This window comes from Ranitomeya variabilis, chromosome 2 (genome assembly GCF_051348905.1).
Source record: "Ranitomeya variabilis isolate aRanVar5 chromosome 2, aRanVar5.hap1, whole genome shotgun sequence".
In the NCBI taxonomy this organism is placed as follows: domain Eukaryota; kingdom Metazoa; phylum Chordata; class Amphibia; order Anura; family Dendrobatidae; genus Ranitomeya; species Ranitomeya variabilis.
The window spans coordinates 393,445,865-393,468,783 of record NC_135233.1 but is presented as its reverse complement, the minus strand read 5'-3'; positions in this window follow the sequence as shown (position 1 = coordinate 393,468,783).

Below are 22,919 nucleotides of genomic sequence, written 5' to 3'. Positions count from 1 at the left end.
GTCTCATTCCTGGCGTCAGCCATATGTTCTCCCATCCTGCCCTAATGAGTATCCATTCTGCCCCATATGATCTCCCCATCCTGCCCCATCTGTCTCCATCGTATCCATCCTCCCCCATGATCCTGCCTCATCTGTCTCCAATCCTGCCTCCAGTGTCTCCAATCATGCCCGTACCACCATTCTGCCCAGTCTCCAATCATGCCCCCATGTCTGCAATCATGCCCCCTGTGTCTCCATTCTGCCCCATCTGTTTCCAATCCTGCCCCATCTGTTTCCAATCCTGCCCCATCTGTCTCCAATCCTGCCTCCAGTGTCTCCAATCATGCCGTATCACCATTCTGCCCCGTCTCCAATCATGCCCCCTTGTCTGCAATCATGCCCCCTGTGTCTCCATTCTGCCCCATCTGTTTCCAATCCTGCCTCATCTGTCTCCAGTCATGCCCCAGTGTCTCCAGTCATGCCGCCATGTCTGTCATCCTTCCCCCTGTGTCTCCAATCATGCCCCGTTTCTCCATTCTGCCCCGTTTCCAGCATTCTGCACCAGTGTCCAGCAATCTGCCCGTGTCCAGCTTTCTGCCCCTGTGTCCAGCTTTCTGCCCCTGTGTCCAGCTTTCTGCCCCTGTGTCCAGCATTCTGCCCGTGTCCAGCATTCTGCCCCTGTGTCCAGCATTCTGCCCCTGTGTCCAGCGTTCTGCCCCTGTGTCCAGCGTTCTGCCCCTGTGTCCAGCGTTCTGCCCCTGTGTCCAGCGTTCTGCCCCTGTGTCCAGCGTTCTGCCCCTGTGTCCAGCGTTCTGCCCCTGTGTCCAGCGTTCTGCCCATGTCCAGCGTTCTGCCCCAATGTCCAGCTTTCTGCATCAGTGTCCAGCGTTCTGCCCCTGTGTCCAGCGTTCTGCCCCAATGTCCAGCTTTCTGCATCAGTGTCCAGCATTCTGCCCCTGTGTCCAGCGTTCAGCCCGTGTCCAGCTTTGTGCCCCTGTGTCCAGCGTTCTGCCTCTGTGTCCAGCTTTGTGCCTCTGTGTCCAGCGTTCTGCCTCTGTGTCCAGCGTTCTGCCCCTGTGTCCAGCATTCTGCCCCTGTGTCCAGCTTTCTGCCCGTGTCCAGCGTTCTGCCCGTGTCCAGCTTTCTGCCCCTGTGTCCAGCTTTCTGCCCGTTTCCAGCTTTCTGCCCCTGTGTCCAGCTTTCTGCCCCTGTGTCCAGCGTTCTGCCTCTGTGTCCAGCTTTGTGCCCCTGTGTCCAGCGTTCTGCCCCTGTGTCCAGCGTTCTGCCTCTGTGTCCAGCTTTGTGCCCCTGTGTCCAGCTTTGTGCCCCTGTGTCCAGCTTTGTGCCCCTATTTCCAGCGTTCTGCCCCTGTGTCCAGCGTTCTGCCCCTGTGTCCAGCTTTGTGCCTCTGTCCAGCGTTCTGCCCCTGTGTCCAGCGTTCTGCCTCTGTGTCCAACATTCGGCCCCAATGTCCAGCTTTCTGCCCCTGTGTCCAGCGTTCTGCCGGTGTCCAGCGTTCTGCCTCTGTATCCAGCTTTGTGCCTCTGTGTCCAGCTTTGTGCCCCTGTGTCCAGCGTTCTGCCCGTGTCCAGCGTTCTGCCCCTGTGTCCAGCTTTCTGCCTCTGTGTCCAGCATTCGGCCCCAATGTCCAGCTTTCTGCCCCTGTGTCCAGCGTTCTGCCCGTGTCCAGCGCTCTGCCTCTGTGTCCAGCTTTGTGCCTCTGTGTCCAGCGTTCTGCCTCTGTGTCCAGCGTTCTGCCTCTGTGTCCAGCTTTGTGCCCGTGTCCAGCGTTCTGCCTCTGTGTCCAGCTTTGTGCCTCTGTGTCCAGCATTCTGCCCCTGTGTCCAGCATTCTGCCCCTGTGTCCAGCTTTCTTCCCCTGTGTCCAGCTTTCTGCCCCTGTGTCCAGCTTTCTGCCTCTGTGTCCAGCTTTGTGCCCCTGTGTCCAGCGATCTGCCTCTGTGTCCAGCTTTGTGCCTCTGTGTCCAGCGTTCTGCCTCTGTGCCCAGTGTTCTGCCCCTGTGTCCAGCGTTCTGCCCCTGTGTCCAGCGTTCTGCCCCTGTGTCCAGCTCTCTGCCTCTGTGTCCAGCGTTCTGCCCCTGTGTCCAGCTCTCTGCCTCTGTGTCCAGCTTTCTGCCCCTGTGTCCTGCTTTCTGCTCCTGTGTCCAGGTTTCTGCCCCTGTGTCCAGCTTTCTGCCAATGTGTCCAGCTTTGTGCCCGTGTTCAGCTTTATGCCCGTGTCCAGCTTTCTGCCCCTGTGTCCAGCATTCGGCTCCAATGTCCAGCTTTCTGCCCCTTAGTCCAGCGTTCTGCCCGTGTCCAGCGTTCTGCCTCTGTGTCCAGCTTTGTGCCCCTGTGTCCAGCGTTCCGCCTCTGTGTCCAGCGTTCCGCCTCTGTGTCCAGCGTTCTGTCTCTGTGTTCAGCTTTGTGCCTCTGTGTCCAGCTTTGTGCCCCTGTGTCCAGCTTTGTGCCCCTGTGTCCAGCTTTGTGCCCGTGTCCAGCTTTCTGCCCCTATGTCCAGCGTTCTTCCTCTGTGTCCAGCGTTCTGCTCGTGTCCAGCATTCTGCCCCCGTGTCCAGCTTTGTGCCCCTGTGTCCAGCGTTCTGCCCCTGTGTCCAGCTTTCTGCCCCTGTGTCCAGCTTTGTGTCTCTGTGTCCTGCGTTCTGCCTCTGTGTCCAGCGTTCTGCCTCTGTGTCCAGCTTTGTGCCTGTGTCCAGCTTTTTGCCCCTGTGTCCAGCTTTGTGCCCCTGTGTCCAGCTTTGTGCCCCTGTGTCCAGCTTTCTGCCCCTATGTCCACCGTTCTTCCTCTGTGTCCAGCGTTCTGCTCGTGTCCAGCATTCTGCCCCTGTGTCCAGCATTCTGCCCCTGTGTCCAGCATTCTGCCCCCTGTGTCCAGCGTTCTGCCCCTGTGTCAAGCGTTCTGCCCCTCTGTCCAGCTTTGTGCCTCTGTGTCCAGCGTTCTGCCCGTGTCCAGCGTTCTGCCCCTGTGTCCAGCGTTCTGCCTCTGTGTCCAGCGTTCTGCCCCTGTGTCCAGCATTCTGCCCCTGTGTCCAGCGTTCTGCCTCTGTGTCCAGCGTTCTTCCTCTGTGTCCAGCGTTCTGCCCCTGTGTCCAGCGTTCTGCCCCTGTGTCCAGCATTCTGCCCCTGTGACCAGCGTTCTGCCTCTGTGTCCAGCGTTCTGCCCGTGTCCAGCTTTGTGCCTCTGTGTCCAGCGTTCTGCCCCTGTGTCCAGGATTCTGCCCCTGTGTCCAGCGTTCTGCCTCTGTGTCCAGCGTTCTGCCCCTGTGTCCAGCGTTCTGCCTCTGTGTCCAGCGTTCTGCCCCTGTGTCCAGCGTTCTGCCCCTGTGTCCAGCTTTGTGCCTCTGTGTCCAGCGTTCTGCCCCTGTGTCCAGCGTTCTGCCCCTGTGTCCAGCGTTCTGCCCCTGTGTCCAGCGTTCTGCCCCTGTGTCCAGCATTCTGCCCCTGTGTCCAGCGTTCTGCCTCTGTGTCCAGCGTTCTGCCCCTGTGTCCAGCGTTCTGCCCCTGTGTCCAGCGTTCTGCCCCTGTGTCCAGCATTCTGCCCCTGTGTCCAGCATTCTGCCCCTGTGTCCAGCATTCTGCCCCTGTGTCCAGCGTTCTGCCTCTGTGTCCAGCGTTCTGCCTCTGTGTCCAGCGTTCTGCCCCTGTGTCCAGCTTTCTGCCAATGTGTCCAGCTTTGTGCCCGTGTTTAGCTTTATGCCCCTGTGTCCAGCTTTCTGCCCCTGTGTCCAGCATTCGGCCCCTTAGTCCAGCGTTCTGCCCGTGTCCAGCGTTCTGCCTCTGTGTCCAGCTTTGTGCCCCTGTGTCCAGCGTTCCGCCTCTGTGTCCAGCGTTCTGCCTCTGTGTCCAGCTTTGTGCCCCTGTGTTCAGCTTTGTGCCCCTGTGTCCAGCTTTGTGCCCGTGTCCAGCTTTCTGCCCCTATGTCCAGCGTTCTTCCTCTGTGTCCAGCGTTCTGCTCGTGTCCAGCATTCTGCCCCTGTGTCCAGCTTTGTGCCTCTGTGTCCAGCGTTCTTCCCCTGTGTCCAGCTTTCTGCCCCTGTGTCCAGCTTTGTGTCTCTGTGTCCTGCGTTCTGCCTCTGTGTCCAGCGTTCTGCCTCTGTGTCCACCTTTGTGCCCCTGTGTCCAGCTTTGTGCCCCTGTGTCCAGCTTTGTGCCCCTGTGTCCAGCTTTGTGCCCCTGTGTCCAGCTTTGTGCCCCTGTGTCCAGCTTTCTGCCCCTATGTCCACCGTTCTTCCTCTGTGTCCAGCATTCTGCCCCTGTGTCCAGCATTCTGCCCCTGTGTCCAGAGTTCTGCCTCTGTGTCCAGCGTTCTGCCTCTGTGTCCAGCGTTCTGCCCCAGTGTCCAGCGTTCTGCCCCTATGTCCACCGTTCTTCCTCTGTGTCCAGCGTTCTGCTCGTGTCCAGCATTCTGCCCCTGTGTCCAGCATTCTGCCCCTGTGTCCAGCATTCTGCCCCTGTGTCCAGAGTTCTGCCTCTGTGTCCAGCGTTCTGCCTCTGTGTCCAGCGTTCTGCCCCAGTGTCCAGCGTTCTGCCCCTGTGTCCTGTTTTCTGCCCCTGTGTCCAGCGTTCTGCCTCTGTGTCCAGCGTTCTGCCTCTGTGTCCAGCTTTGTGCCTCTGTGTCCAGCTTTGTGCCCCTGTGTCCAGCTTTGTGCCCCTGTGTCCAGCTTTGTACCCCTGTGTCCAGCTTTCTGCCCCTGTGTCCAGCTTTCTGCCCCTGTGTCCAGCTTTCTGCCCCTGTGTCCAGCATTCTGCCCCTGTGTCCAGCATTCTGCCCCTGTGTCCAGCTTTTTGCCCCTGTGTCCAGCGCGCACTCGCCGGCGACTGACAATGACGTCAGACGCCGGCGACATGCACGCTGCGACTGACTTCGGCTGCCAGCCTCAGATTGGCTGGCGGCTGTCAACTATTGATGTGCGGGCGCGGGCCCGCACGTCAATAGCGTTAAACAGCTGCAGCGCCGCTAAGGGCCCGGTTTAGCCTGCGGCTGCCAGTAGGGGCCTGGTGAGCAGATGAGACGGGGCCCGATGCAGGCCCCCTCTGCCCACCGGGCCCCATACGCCAGTCACGGCTGTAATGCCCTGATGGCGGCCCTGGTTGTATTCTCCACAAATCTGGCATTTATGGAAAAGTAGCGAGAAGAAAGACAGGAAAACTTATTAGAAGCTGCAGAAGACTTGAGACTGGGGCGTAGGTTCACCTTCCAGCAGGACATCCTGCCAGAGCTACAATGGAGGGTTTAGATCAGAGCATATTCCTGTGTGTGAACGGCCCAGTCACAGTCCCGGCCCAAATCTCAGAGAATCTTTGACAAGATGTTAAAATTACTGATCACAGACGTCTCCATCCAGTCTCACTGAGCGAGAGCGAGTGGGCAACAAAGAAGGGGCAAAATGTCACCTCTAGATGTGCAAAGCTGAAGAGACAGACCCCAAAATACTGCATCAGTTATTGCAGCGAAAGGTGGTCTTACAAAGTACTGACTCAGGGGACTGAATATAAATGCACTTAACAATTCTCATATTTATATTTTTACAATAATTAGAAAACCTTGTAAAATTTCCTTTACACATCACAAATACTTGTTACGTTGTGTTGTATCATATAAAATCCCAATAAAATACATTTAAGTTTGTGGAGGTAGCGTGGAAAGGTGTGGAAATGTTCCTGGGGTATGAATATTTTTCAGGGCAGTATATCAACTTTTCCAGACCGGACCGCCCTTTTAGTGACTATTTTGTTCACATGACTCCTGTTGCAATTACAGAGATCACATCGGCTCGTGATGCTCCTTTTTAATCTTCTTCCTATTTTTCTATGTTGCTTTTTTCTTCATTCATATTCATAAATTCAATATTTGATGGTGTTGAAACTCAATTTTCATTTGCATTACGATCCGGCAATAAAGCATTTTACTATGCATATATACTTTTCATGGAGTGACTTCCACGACAAAACAGTGCGGAAATTAGTTTTTCGACATTTTTTTTTTTTTTGCTGCTGTGAGATTTTATGTGCAATATTCAGAAATCCTGGGGGAATGAGTTCTGTGTTATTTTCAAGCAGCGACTGATAATATTGGGAATTTACAAGATTGTTCCTAATGAGAAAGAACTGAGCAATGACGTCATCAACAGCAATCAGTTGCAGCTGGGGGCTCGAGGAGGCAAGGTGATAGCTCTCCATTACCCATCTATAGTCCTACTACAGTTTCCCCCACCATACAGTCCACTGTATGGTAGAACACCTGTGGAGAGATCTAAAAATGGCAGTTTGGAGAAGGCACCCTTCAAATATCAGGGACCTGGAGCAGTTTGCCAAAGAAGAATGGTCTAAAATTCCAGCAGAGCATTGTAAGAAACTCATTGATGGTTACTGGAAGCGGTTGGTCACAGTTATTTTGGCTAAAGGTTGTGCAACCAAGTATTAGGCTGAGGGTGCCAATACTTCTGTCTGGCCCATTTTTGCAGTTTTGTGTGAAATGATCAATGTTTTGCTTTTTGCTTCATTCTCTTTTGTGCTTTTTCATTTAAGACAAATTAAATGAAGATAATAATACCAAAGAATTTGTGATTGCAATCATTTTCAGGAAGAAACTGAGTATTGTCTGACAGAATTGCAGGGGTGTCAATACTTTTGGCCACAACTGTATATCTACCTATTCTATATGTATTTACTGTATGTAATCCATCTCTTCTATCCTGTCGGCTCCTGCAGTGATTTTACACTACACGGCTGCTAAATTGCTGAATATACTGTATCTATGTATTCTATGTATATATGTATTCTATCTATTTTATTCTAACCTGCTGATTTTACTGTAGGCGGTACATGAATTCAAAGGTCATCAGTAGGGTTGAGCGACTTTTGCTTTTTTAGGATCGAGCCGGGTTTCGTGAAACCCGACTGTCTCGAAAGTCGGATCGTGTGAAATCGGCCAATTATTGTGAAAAGTCGGGGGGCCGACCGGAACACGAAACCCAATGCAATTTTTTTTATCTCTCGCTCTCTCACTCTCTCTCTCCCCTCCGTCCCTGCAAAATTTGTGTTTCACTGTGGGAATCGCTATATCCCAAACGTTAAGATGGCGGTTTTACCCCTTGTGACGCCGCACAAAGCGATCCGGAACCCATGTCATCATGCTGCACACACTCCTTCATTGGCTGAAAAAATGGCGGGGAAAGCGTCATACGAAACGCGACTTTGGCGCGAAGATCGCCGACCGTGTGGCCGATCCCACGCTGGGGTCGGGTCGGGTTTCACGAAACCCGACTTTGCCAAAAGTCGGCGACTTTTGAAAATGACCGATCCGTTTCGCTTAACCCTAGTCATCAGTGTGTAAAAATTGGACAGCACTCGCATGGTCCGAGTGCTGTGCGATTTTTCTTCTTGCACCCATTGACTTCTATTGCAGGATGCGATCCGATTTCCGATTACAACCGCGGCATGCTGCAAGTTTTTTTCAGTCCAATCGTGATCTGATCCACGCTGGAAAAAAAATGCGGATGAGCACAAACTGATAGAATAACATTGGTCAGAATGCAATCTGATTTTTAATTTTTCATCGCAAGTGGGAATGAGCCCTTTGAGACATTCAATCTGTGGAGAATAACTTCTCTGCAATTCAAATTTCCCAGTAAAAAGTGAGTTTTGACTGATGCGCTCATTGCTAGTGACTTACAGATGTGTCCAGTCCTGATTTTTTTGCTTGATTTGGTTATTGGTTTCGACTTATCACAAAACAAATGTAATAAGTTGTGGCATGCTAGAAAAACCTGTCATAAACCACAGCTCACATCACAACCACTGGGTGGCCACATACAGACACATCCACTATACTAGATTGTGGCCCGATTCTAATGCATCAGGTATTCTAGAATATGCATGTCCCCGTAGTATATGGACAATGATGATTCCAGAATTCGTGGCAGACTGTGCCCGTCGCTGATTGGTCAAGGCAACCTTTATAACATCATCGTTGCCATGGCAACCATTATGACATCTACGTCGATACTGTGCCCGTCGCTGATTGGTCGAGGCCCAGGCGGCCTCGACCAATCAGAGACGTGGGATTTCCAGGACAGACAGACAGACAGACGGAAAAACCCTTAGACAATTATATATATATAGACTAGACTGTGGCCCGATTCTAATGCATCGGGTATTCTAGAATATGCATGTCCCCATAGTATATGGACAATGATGATTCCAGAATTCACGGCAGACTGTGCCCGTCGCTGATTGGTCGAGGCAACCTTTATGACATCATCGTCGCCATGGCAACCATTATGACATCTACGTTGATACTGTGCCCGTCGCTGATTGGTCGAGGCGAATTCGCGGCAGACTGTGCCCGTCGCTGATTGGTCGAGGCAACCTTTATGACATCATCGTCGCCATGCTGTGCCCGTCGCTGATTGGTCGAGGCCCGGCGGCCTCGACCAATCAGAGACGCGGGATTTCCAGGACAGACAGACAGACAGAAAAACCCTTAGACAATTATATATATAGATGGGAAGTGTGATATACTGCGTGGGCTGTGTGATATACTGTGGGGGCTGTGCTATATACTACATGGGCAGTGTGATATATTGCGAGGGCTGTGCTATATACTACATGGGCAGTGTTATATACTACGTGGGCTGTGTGATATACTGCGGGGGCTGTGCTATATACTACATGAGCAGTGTGATATACTGCGTGGGCTGTGCTATATAGTACATGGGCAGTGTTATATACTACGTCGGCTGTGCTATATACTGTGGGGGCTCTGCTATATACTACATGGGCAGTGTGATATACTGCGGGGGCTGTGTGATATACTGCGGGGGCTGTGCTATATACTACATGGGCAGTGTTATATACTATGTGGGCTGTGTGATATACTGCGAGGGCTGTGCTATATACTACATGGGCAGTGTTATATACTATGTGGGCTGTGTGATATACTGCGGGGGCTGTGCTATTTACTACATGGGCAGTGCGATATACTGCGTGGGCTGTGCTATATACTACATGGGCAGTGTGATATACTGCGTGGGCTGTGTGATATACTGCGGGGGCTCTGCTATATACTACATGGGCAGTGTGATATACTGCATGGGCTGTGTGATATACTGCGAGGGCTGTGCTATATACTACATGGGCAGTGTGATATACTGCGTGGGCTGTGCTATATACTACATGGGCAGTGTGATATACTGCGTGGGCTGTGTGATATACTGCGGGGGCTGTGCTATATACTACATGGGCAGTGTGATATACTGCGTGGGCTGTGTGATATACTACGTGGGCTGTGTGATATACTGCAGGGGCTCTGCTATATACTATATGGGCAGTGTGCTATACTGTGTGGTCTGTGTGATATACTGTGAGGGCTGTGCTATATACTACATGGGCAGTGTGATATACTGCGAGGGCTGTGCTATATACTACATGGGCAGTGTGATATACTGCGTGGGCTGTGTGATATACTGCGGGGGCTATGCTATATACTACATGGGCAGTGTTATATACTACGTGGGCTGTGTGATATACTGCGGGCTGTGCTATATACTGCGTGGGCTGTGTTATATACTACGTGGGCAGTGTGATATACTGCGAGGGCTGTGCTATATACTACATGGGCAGTGTGATATACTGCGTGGGCTGTGCTATATACTACATGGGCAGTGTGATATACTGCGTGGGCTGTGCTATATACTACATGGGCAGTGTGATATACTGCGTGGGCTGTGTGATATACTACGTGGGCTGTGTGATATACTGCAGGGGCTCTGCTATATACTATATGGGCAGTGTGCTATACTGTGTGGGCTGTGTGATATACTGTGAGGGCTGTGCTATATACTACATGGGCAGTGTGATATACTGCGAGGGCTGTGCTATATACTACATGGGCAGTGTGATATACTGCGTGGGCTGTGTGATATACTGCGGGGGCTATGCTATATACTACATGGGCAGTGTTATATACTACGTGGGCTGTGTGATATACTGCGGGCTGTGCTATATACTGCGTGGGCTGTGTTATATACTACATGGGCAGTGTGATATACTGCGTGGGCTGTGTGATATACTGCGGGGGCTGTGCTATATACTACATGGGCAGTGTGATATACTGCGTGGGCTGTGTGATATATTACGTGGGCTGTGTGATATACTGCAGGGGCTCTACTATATACTACATGGGCAGTGTGATATACTATGTGGGCTGTGTGATATACTGCGAGGGCTGTGCTATATACTACATGGGCAGTGTGATATACTGCGAGGGCTGTGCTATATACTACATGGGCAGTGTGATATACTGCGGGGGCTGTGTGATATACTGCAGGGGCTGTGCTATATACTACATGGGCAGTGTTATATACTACATGGGCTGTGTGATATACTGCGGGGCTGTGCTATATACTGCGTGGGCTGTGTTATATACTACGTGGACTGTGTGATATACTGCGGGGGCTGTGTTATATACTGCGTGACCTGTGCTATATACTACGTCGCCTGTGTTATATACTGCGTGGCTGCTATATACTGCGTGGGCTGTGTTATGAACTGCGTGGCCTGTATTAACGCATTGGGTATTCTAGAATATGTATGTATGTATATAGCAGCCACATAGTATATAGCACAGGCCACGTACTATTTGTCTGCTATATACTACATGGCTCCTATATACTACATGGCCTGTGCTATATACTATGTGGCTGCTATATACATACATACATACATATTCTAGAATACCCAATGCGTTAGAATCGGGCCACCATCTAATACAGCATAAATGTCTCCAGACTGAGTATTGCAAAGCCAAGAAAGAAGCTTTGCTTTCAATATGGTTCAGCCACACACGCACTCACTTCCTGATCACCCCTAACCTTATTATGTGTGACGTGGTCTGCAGAGACATGGCACAAAAGTCTTTCATTTTTAATACTGCCTCTTGAGGCACTGAAACAAACTCTCTAGAGAGTGATACCATCTGCTGAGTAACCCTATTACAGTATGTGATTCTGCTTGATTATCCCCTGTGTAAAAAATATGGTCTCCACATTTACAAAAGTGGTGGCCAATTGATAACATAGCTAAAAAAAACCCAGCAAACACTGACAGTTCTTCCCTTGCCTGACGTCATTTCTCCGGTCTCTGTGATTTCTCTGCAGTGTTGACGTCACGACTACAGATCACACACAGGGATTGGCTGCAGGTCATCAGAGTTGCTGAGCTCAGGGATTGACTGCAGCAGTCATATGCACTGTAGTCATGATCTGACCACTGCAGGCAATACGTGGAGACCCGAGCAGAGGTTGAGTACAGTGCAACTATGCAATTATTTGGGCAAAACTATGGGTACTGTCACACAGTGGCACTTTGATCGCTACGACGATACGATCCGTGACGTTCCAGCGATATCCATACGATATCGCTGTGTCTGACACGCAGCAGCGATCAGGGACCCTGCTGAGAATCGTACGTCGTAGCAGATCGTTTGAAACTTTATTTCGTCGCTGGATCTCCCGCTGTCATCGTTGGATCGGTGTGTGTGACACCAATCCAGCGATGCGTTCGCTTGTAACCAGGGTAAACATCGGGTTACTAAGCGCAGGGCCGCGCTTAGTAACCCTATGTTTACCCTGGTTACCAGCATAAAAGTAAAAAAAAAAAAAACGTACATACTCACATTCCGGTGTCCTTCAGGTCCCTTGCCATCTGCTTCCCGCTCTGACTGACTGCCGGCCAGAATGTAAGAGCAGAGCACAGCGGTGACGTCACCGCTGTGATCTGCTTTCACTTTACGGCGGCACTCAGTCAGTGCGGGAAGCAGACGGCAAGGGACCTGAAGGACACCGGAATGTGAGTATGTACGTTTTTTTTTTTTTTACTTTTACGCTGGTAACCACGGTAAATATCGGGTTACTAAGCGCGGCCCTGCGCTTAGTAACCCAATGTTTACCCTGGTTACCCGGGACCTCGGCATCGTTGGTCGCTGGAGAGCGGTCTGTGTGACAGCTCCCCAGCGACCACACAACGACTTTCCAACGATCACGGCCAGGTCGTATTGCTGGTCGTGATCGTTGGAAAGTTGCAGAGTGTGACAGTACCCTAATGTGGCAAAGCCTTTAAGTCCATCATGTGACTCAGATACTGATAAGCTTATGTGATAGAGCAGCAGATGAGGCCAGAAATGATCATGTAGGATGCATGGCTCAACAATGCTGACCTCTAGCCCATGCCTGACCATCGTGGATGAAAACGCAAATGTTTTTAGATTCCATCAATGTGGGGTGAGTGAAAGGTAGGTATGATTAATTGTCCACCCCAATTTGGCCTACATGCTTCAAATGGGGACATAAGGTGTAGAAGACGCCCCTAAGGTGACATAGTGTGTGGGGGGGGGGCTTTTTATTTGGCTCATGCCACAGAGCAAGCACCACTTAAGGGCAGCTTGTGCTTTTATTCCAAGAAATAATGTAGAAGGAAAAGGAAAATGAGATTCTAAGGGATTAACTAAAACTGCCGCAAACTCAGGAATAAAATAGAAAATGTTCTAGAGAAGAAGTTACAATTAGTGTTGAGCATTCCGATACCGCAAGTATCGGGTATCGGCCGATACTTGCGGGTATCGGAATTCCGATACCGAGATCCGATACTTTTGTGGTATCGGGTATCGGTATCGAAACAACATTAATGTAAAAATGTGTAAAAGAGAGAATTAAAATAAAAAATATTGCTATACTCACCTCTCCGACGCAGCCTGGACCTCACCGAGGGAACCGGCAGCGTTGTTTGCTTAAAATTCGTGCGTTTACTTCCTTACGTGAAGTCCCGGCTTGTGATTGGTCGCATGCCGCCCATGTGGCCGCGACGCGACCAATCACAGCAAGCCGTGACGTAATTTCAGGTCCTTCAGGATTTTAAAATTACGTTCTGGCTTGTGATTGGTCGCGTCGCGGTCACATGGGCGACGCGACCAATCACAAGCCGTGACGTCACGGGAGGCTGGACACGCGCGCATTTTAAAATGCGCGCGTGTCCTGCCTCCCGTGACGTCCCGGCTTGTGATTGGTCGCGTCGCCCATGTGGCTGCGACGCGACCAATCACGGCAAGCCGTGACGTAATTTCAGGTCCTTCAGGATTTTAAAATTACGTTCTGGCTTATGATTGGTCGCGTCGCGGTCACATGGGCGATGCGACCAATCACAAGCCGTGACGTCACGGGAGGCTGGACACGCGCGCATTTTAAAATGCGCGCGTGTCCTGCCTCCCGTGACGTCCCGGCTTGTGATTGGTCGCGTCGCCCATGTGGCCGCGACGCGACCAATCACAACAAGCCATGACGTAATTTCAGGTCCTTCAGGATTTTAAAATTACGTTCTGGCTTATGATTGGTCGCGACACGACGCGACCAATCACAAGCCGTGACGTCACGGGAGGCTGGACACGCGCGCATTTTAAAATGCGCACGTGTCCAGCCTCCCGTGACGTCACGGCTTGTGATTGGTCGCGTCGCCCATGTGACCGCGGCGCGACCAATCACAAGCCAGAACGTAATTTTAAAATCCTGAAGGACCTGAAATTACGTCACGGCTTGCCGTGATTGGTCGCGTCGCGGCCACATGGGCGGCACGCGACCAATCACAAGCCGGGACTTCACGTAAGGAAGTAAACGCGTGAATTTTAAGCAAACAACGCTGCCGGTTCCCTCGGTGAGGTCCAGGCTGCGTCGGAGTGGTGAGTATAGCAATATTTTTTATTTTAATTCTTTCTTTTACACATTAATATGGTTCCCAGGGCCTGAAGGAGAGTTTCCTCTCCTTCAGACCCTGGGAACCATCAGGAATACGGTCCGATACTTGAGTCCCATTGACTTGTATTGGTATCGGGTATCGGTATCGGATTGGATCCGATACTTTGCCGGTATCGGCCGATACTTTCCGATACCGATACTTTCAAGTATCAGACGGTATCGCTCAACACTAGTTACAATGTATCATCCAAGGTTTCGGGTGACATGTGTCCTCTACATCACAGGACCCCGATAGGGAGATCTCCGACAATGTGACTTCGGTTCTGAACCGCAGCGAGGACTGAATATTTCGGGAGAACTAATTACTGGAGAAAAGGCAGATGATTCCATTTGTTTTGCTTGAGTTGTTCGTTGCCGTTCTCTGATTTACATCTCAGAAATTTCATTTGATTCCTAGTTAATTTGCAAGAAGGAAAGCATAATAATACCTGTTTAATTTGTAATCTGTATTTAGGCTCCTCCGAGAAATCCTCCTGCATTATGTATCTGGTCATTTAACATAACGGAGTCCTGAGGGAATTGTGGCTTCATCTAATAGAGTCACAGGGAAGGAATAAACCACCACGCTCAGAAAAAACACTCTGCCCAATCCTCCAGGACCGGAGCTCAGATAATAATCACCTGCTCCACCCTTCACCACATCACATCAGACGTGAACCCCGAGATCCTCTCATCGGCCCATCATGGAGAAATTGTCATGTTCAAGCACCTAAGGTGGAAAAATATAGGAGGCGGATTCTAATAGACGCGTCAGGAGTGAAGAACCTCAGTTCCAAGGGCCTGTTACGGCCCAGGGCAGATTCCCGGGGATCGCAGTCTTTGGGTCGACAGCTGTATTTTGATGATCGCCAGCCCTTCAACATCCCTTTGTTCTATGAACATGTGTACACAGCGTTCGCTACTGAACCCTGAGGAGCGAGCGATGAAAGATTACATGCTGACACCAGTGCCAGCGTCAGGACATAATTTATGGGCGGATTTAGTGCGTGATTTGTACGGCCCCCAAAGGGTGGAAGAAATATCCAAATGGTCCTTAGCAGGAAAAAGGTTCCTCACTCCTGTATTTAATCATTTTGTTTCTGTCTTTGTTTTTTTCTGTTCAGTGGCCAAGTGTGAACGTGCGCTTACACACTCCATCCACACCAGTTTATATCCCAGTTCACACCTTTGGGTTTTTTCAGTCTGTTTGCATCATGTGCATATAAAGCTGTGGTCGCCTTTCCTTTGAGCTGGGCATTATATTGATGTGGTCTCCCATGGCTGTGTGTCCACTAGTTGAGCTCAGTTCCTCTCAGACCTTATCCACATGCAGTCACTTGACAAACGGTAAGATTTTTAAGATTAGAGATAGGACTGTCCCAATTACGGTCACCGTGAAGAGGTGTGATGGCTTTCGCATTTTTTTTTTTATAAAAAAACATATTAACTAGGTGCCATATATTATTTTCATGCACTTTGCTATTTATTTATTTATTTACTGCAGAGTATTTAATCATTATGATTTTGTTTTTGTTTTTTTCTGTTCAGTGTCCAATGTGAACGTGCGCTTCCACACTGCATGCACACCAGTTTATATCCCAGTTCATATCTTTAGGTATTAGGGATAGGTTCTAATTCAGGGATTGTTCACAAGGACAGACACATGTACAGGTTCAGGGTTCAGGCCTAGGTATTCAGCCCCCAGGGTGACAGAAACAGGAAGGATCAGATACATGTACTGAGTCAGGGTTCAGGAGTGGATATTCCACCTCCAGGGTGCAAGAAAAAAGAAAGGACCTGACAACTCAGCAGTTACACAAACACACTGAAAGAGAATAAAACCCAAAGGTATGAACTGGGATATAAACAGAAAAAAATAAAGACAGAAACACATTGATTAAATTCCCTGCAGTAAATAAATAAATAAATAACAAAGTGCATGAAAATAATATACAGAACTTAGTTAATATGTTATTTGATCAAACTCCATCAACTCCACTAGCCATGTTTGGAGGAAGAAGAAAGATGAATACAAGCTCAACAACACCATTCCCACAATGAAGCATGGTGGGGGAAACATCATACTTTAGAAGTGCTTTTCTGCAAAGGAGACAGGATAACTGCACAGTATTGAAGGGAGGATGGATGGGGTCATGCATCGCAAGATTTTGGCCAGCAATCTCCTTCCTTCAGTAAGAGTATTGAAGATGTGTTGTGGATGTGTCTTCCAGCATGACAATGACCCGAAACACACAGCCAGGGCAACTAAGGAGTGGCTCCGTAAGAAGCAATTCAGGGTCCTGGAGTGTCCTAGTCTGTCTCCAGACCTGGACCAAATAGAAAATCTTTGGATGAACTGAAACTCATTGTTACCCAGCGACAGCCCCGAAACCTGAAAGAGCTGTAGAAGATCTGTATGGAGGAGGGGGCCAAAATCCCTGCTGGCAGTTGGTGTGAACCTGGTAAAGAACTACAGGAAACGTCTGACCTCTGTAACGGCAAACAAAGGTTTCTGTACAAATATTAAGATCTGTTTTCCTATTGTATCAAATACTTATTTCATGTAATAAAATGATAATTAATTTTGTACATATCATACAATGTGATATTCTGGTTTTTGTTTTTAGATTCTGTCTCTCACACGTGAAGTGTACCTTCGATAAAAACTATAGCTCTCTCCATTCTTTGTAGGTGGGAAAACTGGCAAAATCTGCAGTGTATCAAATACTAATTTTCCCCACTGTATGTGTGATATATTATTTGTATATTATCTATTATCTATCTATTATCAATCTATTATTTATCTATTATCTATCTATGTAGCTATTATCCATCTATCTATCTATCTATCTATCTATCTATCTATCTATCACCAATCTATCTATTATTTATCTATCTATTATCTATCTATCTATTATCTATCTACCTCTCTATCATCTATTATCTATTTATTATCTATTATCTATCTATCTATTATCTATTATTTATCTATTACCTATCTACAGTTTCGATCTATCTATCATCTATCTATAGATCTATCTATTATCTATCTATTATTGATCTATTATCTATCTATTTATTATCTATCTATCATCTATCTATCTATAGATCTATGTATTATCAATCTATCTATTATTTATCTATCTATTATCTATCTATATATTATCTATCTACCTATCTATCTATCTATCTATCTATCTATCTATCTATCTATCTATCTATTATCTATCTTCTATCTATCTATCTATCTATCTATCTATCTATCTATCTATCTATCTATCTATCATCTATCTATCTATAGATCTATGTATTATCAATCTATCTATTATTTATCTATCTATTATCTATCTATATATTATCTATCTACCTGTCTATCTATCTATCTATCTATCTATCTATCTATCTATCTATCTATTATCTATCTTCTATCTATCTATCTATCTATCTATCTATCTATCTATCTATCTATCTATCAATCTATCATCTATCTATCATCTATCTATTATCTAGCTATCATCTATGTATCTATCTATAGATCTATCTATCCTTTATCTTTTCTGTATAGATTGTAAATTAACAATAATGTTGCCCCCAATAAATAATATATAATTTGACCCCTTGCATGTCGCACTCTCTAGCCGTGTATAATAAATGTTACCTAATTAGATGTCATGTTTAGATCTTGGGGTTTTACTTACAGATCTCCTCTCCCCCTCGTATTTGCTGTGTGGTTCCCCAATACCTGACTTCTTATCTGTAGTACGATCTTGCCCCCCATGACTACTGGCACCACAGTGATACACAATATATGACGAGGTGAGGAGGTCACTTTACATTTTTGCTCCAGGACCCGTCTTCTCGTTCTTCACCCCTAATTTTAGTGTTTTGCCTATTTTCCCTCTGTTGAAGTTTCTGGCTCATATTTTCCCTGCAGCTCTGTTCATCTCTAATATATGATGGGTTTTTGAGATTTAATAATTCCACGTGCGCCTTAAGTAAATCTATTTCGACCCAGAAGTCATTGTGTACTTATGAAATAGAACAATTTTATGCTGCCATTTGTATGTATGTTGACTCTCCGCAGTCAATAGAGCTTATCTGCTGTCCACATCTGCATCGCCGGCTTCACTCTGGGAGACCGGGGATTTGCATAAAAATCAATAATTTCAATAACTGTCATAAAATTTGTGAAGTGTAAATAGCCGTCATGTCTTGTTCAGAGGACGAGCGCACTCGGCTACACAAAACTTTTAATGCATCTTGCCAAGTCCTGAAAATGTGATCTTCTGCCGATAACATATTGTAGACTCCCAAGACGGCTCAGGTCTAACGTAGTGTCTGGAAAACTCAATGTCAGGCAGGCATCTGCTCAGCTGACGACCAAGACGTAAAAACAGACATAAAAGAGAGTAAACAGCCAAAAAATACATATAAAATCAGGTGGCTTCAATGTACAGAAAAGAGAGGAAAGATTTCATTTTTCAGATATTTATGTATTCCCAATCCAAAATCCTAAAAGTCTTGATTAGAATTTTTATTTTGCACATTTTTATATTTATTCATTTTTGCTTTATGTGATTTAATTTGGAGAAAATTCTCAATACATTACACTATGTAACATGATTTTTGTTCCCAGGGAATAAATGTAATTTCTTAATATCCTAAAAACATGGAAAAAATGTTTAGCCTGCAAAAATTTTGATTTTGCGATCAGGGCAGCGCAAAGTTCAAATTGGAATACATTTTTTAAGGAAAATTAAAACTGTTGGGTTTAAGTATATAATAAAAAGAAAATACAATATATTTCAAACAAATAGTACATTTTGATCAAAATGCTACAAATGGATGAAATGGAACCAAAAAATCTTTCCTTTTACGAGATTTGCGAGGGTATGTGAGCTCACTTTCACGCATTAATCCCCAAATGTAGTCCCTCATCATGTTCTCATTGTAGTTTCCCTGGTAAAATGAAGGACATCTTGATGAAAGCGCTCTCCTTGCTCCTCTGATAGGAGGCCAATGGGGATTACATGTACAAAACAATTTTGACTAGTCCCTATACCATTTGTTTTTGGATTGTTCTCCTCTGATAGGAGGCCATGTTCTGTTTGAATCTTTCAAGATGGGCATCAAGGGTATGGACTTTTAGAGGCATCTTGCAGCCCATTTTTCTATAGCTTTTTTCCAGAGTTTCAACCAATGCACCATTATGATTTCCACGGAAGCATGTAGCTACTTTAACAAAACTGATCTCATTTTTTGAGGAGGTTGGGAAACCCTTGACTCTCTGAACTTTCTTGATTTGAGGGCTAACGAAAACTCTTTAATTTTTTCTTCTGAAAGCTTTGGGAAGAGATCTTGTAGGTACTTGAATGCCAGTGATTCCTTGTCCAAAGCTGTAACAAATCGTTCCATGAGCCAAGTTTGATGTCCAGAGGTGGCATTAGTACCTTTCAAGGGTCTACAAGTGGCTCCCATTTAATGTTGTTATTTCCCACAGAAAACTCTGTAGGTTCAGGCCAATATTTTCTATGAAATGCAAACATGTCCAAAGACATATTAATTATAGAGGAATCATCACTATAATAGTGATTTCCAAAGTATAACTACACCAGGGGTGTGTTGAGAATTCATAACCAGAAAATTTGGATAACAAGTATCTGGACACACCACTCACAAAGAGGTATAATATAAAAATATATAAATTTTATTGAAAATTATATGACACAAAAATGCAAAAAAAATGTTAAATAACACACACAGGGTAAGAGGGAAAGAGTGTACTCAAGTAGACCACACATGGCAGAGTGGAAAAGTAATGAATTATGGGCTAGTACAAAGACTATGTTACAAAAATCTCTCCTGAAAATGATACTATTTTATACTATACTATACTATATAAATACTTAATATAAGAGGTCATAAAGTGCCAATAGTGCCAAAGGTGCAAAACAAAATATCATGTACAGGATCTAAGACTTACCCATATCAGAATGAAGTGCCCATCCATGGTACCACAAATGCCCCGATGCGCGTTTCGCGGAATGCTTTCTCAAGAGGAGGTGTGTGTGTCTATATTGTCTATGGTAGTGTCCCTGCTATCCCAAAGGCAAATAAGGCATGGAAACTTAGTATATACTCCTTGATGACCCATCAAGAATGCAACCATTTTTAATTCCCAATTACTTCCCAACCATATTCCTCATATTTCAATGCATTTAGCAAACCCTTCACATTTTCATAAATTTCTTTTAGTTTCGCTGAATGGGAAGGGGAAGAGAAGAATACTTGTTACCATTATGGAGTAATGCTGCTTTAAGTCTCTTTGATGAACTGTAAATGAAGAGGCGCCGCTCACTAGGATCAAAAGGAGTTCCAATATTCTCAAACAGACCAGTTATGTCATGAGAATGGCAGAGCTCATCTTCATGTTTTCCCATGAAAAGCTGGAAAAAGTGTGATGTCGCTTCCTCTGTTCAGACACTTGCAGAGTTTTATTACTTGAGTCTGGATGTGAAGAGCATTTTGTAAGACCAAGGTCCTTGATCAAATCATTAAGGTCATTCTGGTTGGGATAGTATTGTTTCCTTTCATTGGTTTCATGTGTATCACTGCAACTCTGGTCTTCAAAATCTGCCGCAATCTCTCAGCTCCTACTTTCATCACTAGGTTCATCTCTCTGTGGAGGAGCAGGACATTCATGGCCACATGGCACAGGAGCAATGGAGGATTTTATGTTTGATAAATGACTGTAGGTTAATTCTTGCCAACTCATTGTTTAGAAGGGTCCACCATGCAGTTAATGGAATGATCAGTGGATTTTCGCCATATTCTTTGAACACCACACTTCACAGCCCTCTTTTCCCCTCTGTATCATCCTTCCAGAGTTTTCTTACACATCTCACAAGGGAAATGTGGAGCCCAGGATTTGTCCTAGTCTCCAACGGGCATCCCAAAGTCTGCCTTGTACGCTTGACATATCTTAACCGATGATGAAATGGAGAACTTGTTTCCTCTGATTTTAATAAATCCTTCACAGATATAACAAGGCATCTGCTGGACGCTCGCAACCTCCGAGCTGAATCAACAGCGAGACGGTTGTGGGAAAACTAAACTAAATGATGACGAAATTCTGTGTTTCTACAGCTTTGAACGGTGGAATATTCAGAATCCCCAAGTACTGAACACCTTGAACACTTTGGTTACTATGAAAAGAGAAAACAAATCAGACTAATAAATGTGGAGTTCACATCAACAATAAGATTCCAAAATCATGGGTTTACTATACTAGGTATGATAATATGAAAATAATTGATTCTTTGTATTTCTCCTCTCATTCTATTTTTAAATACTGTTGGAATTAATTATTTTCATTGTGTTATTTTTCTTTTATTCTTATGACACTGAAGCAGCATCCAAAGCAAAGGATTCAGCAGCCTCCGTAAACTCCAAGAAATATGCAAACATTGAATATATGAAATCTGGATGCAATACTGCCATATAGACTACACTTATAAGATGAAAGTACGTCGCACACAAATTGGTCAATTTACGTGAGCCCACCAGCCAAGACAAGGCATGACTTTCCCTAAAGCACAACCTTTTTTGGTCCGAAGGTCACAATGTCAAACTGAACCAATCCAGGAGTCACACTTAAATTTACAGATTTACCTTTTCTGACATATGACATATATGACATATAGAAAGTATATGTCCAAAGTGTCTGATAGGTAGAAATTCTACTTAGAGAATTATATAACTCCAAGCCGCACTCGCAAGGTACCGTCATAGCTTTTGTCGAGGATTTAGAAATAGATTTTACTCCTAAATCCACATGAAAAACACATCACATACGCTATAAGTTTTGGGTTTTCTACTTACTGCCTAATGTTTCACAGCTCCCATAAACTACAGTGAAGTTACAGACATTGAAGACCACATAATTCAGACTTTTCGGAAGAGCAAATCTGGTCTAGAGACTCCAATCCCCTGATGTAACGTGCGTCCTGAGATGTCCACATCGGGCACCATTGGTGCTCACCAGCCCCTGCCCCTCGGCTGCTGCCACGGCTCTTCAGTGAGTTACTTCCCATATATAATTAACCTGTCAGACAAGTATTCTTCTGTCTCTATGGTTGGGGGGCCACATAGAATGGCATCGTGGTCTGCATGTGGAAAGGGTGAAGCCAGCACTGATTGGCCACAGGGATTGCGTGACATAACAATGTCATGGAATCCTCGGGAGCCAGTGCTGAAACTACTGGAATGGTGCCGCACCGAAGGTGAGTATAAGTGATATTAATTCATACGTGGGAAACATATGGATTGAGAAGGGCTTGTACGAGTAGAGGACAACCCCATTAAGGCTAAAGAACAAAACTCCAGAGTAGTGATGAATCGGGACCACAGACTCTTCCATAGGCAGCTGCTCCCTATGCAGCAGAGAGGAGCAGATTCTTGGGGTTTGCTATGTGGTAACTCCATCCTATGTGTGATATGAAGACTCAATAAATAAATGACAGCTCTGATTGACTTGTTTTACTACCCCGGTGTCGGGGAAGCTGGCGCCAGTGCTCGCTGGAGTTTTTAAGGCTCAAGCTTAAGGGAAGCAGATTCACAGTGAAACTAATGCAGCGTCCTATCAGACAGATGGCGAATTTCAGTCTTCAAAATGTAATTATCTGCAAAGCTGAGTGGAGTTTAAGGTATCACAGGCTCGTCAAATCTCAGCAAGCAAATAAATGATCTTTTTTTTTAAAGAATGTCCTTGTCTGCATTATGTTGTGGAAAGTAAAGACGCGGATAATGAGGGCACAGGATCAAAGGTACACCAGAGACGCACGCAGGACGCATGGGGAATAAATCTGTGCACCTGGGAGCAGGAAGCGATCACCACCGGGGGCCCAAAATATTCAAATGGATGGTATTTTTTATTCCTGTGGGATGCAACAAAACATCAGATCAGACTTGGACCAATGTTATGCTATGGGGCTGTGCACATGTCCAATGAGCTGCTCCTGTATAAGAGGTGTGATGTCATGTCTGATCACGTCATTATATCAGTGATGTCATCACCAGGGGTGGGGATGACAACCTCTCACACATGGTATACAGATGGGTTGACATTGACCCGGGG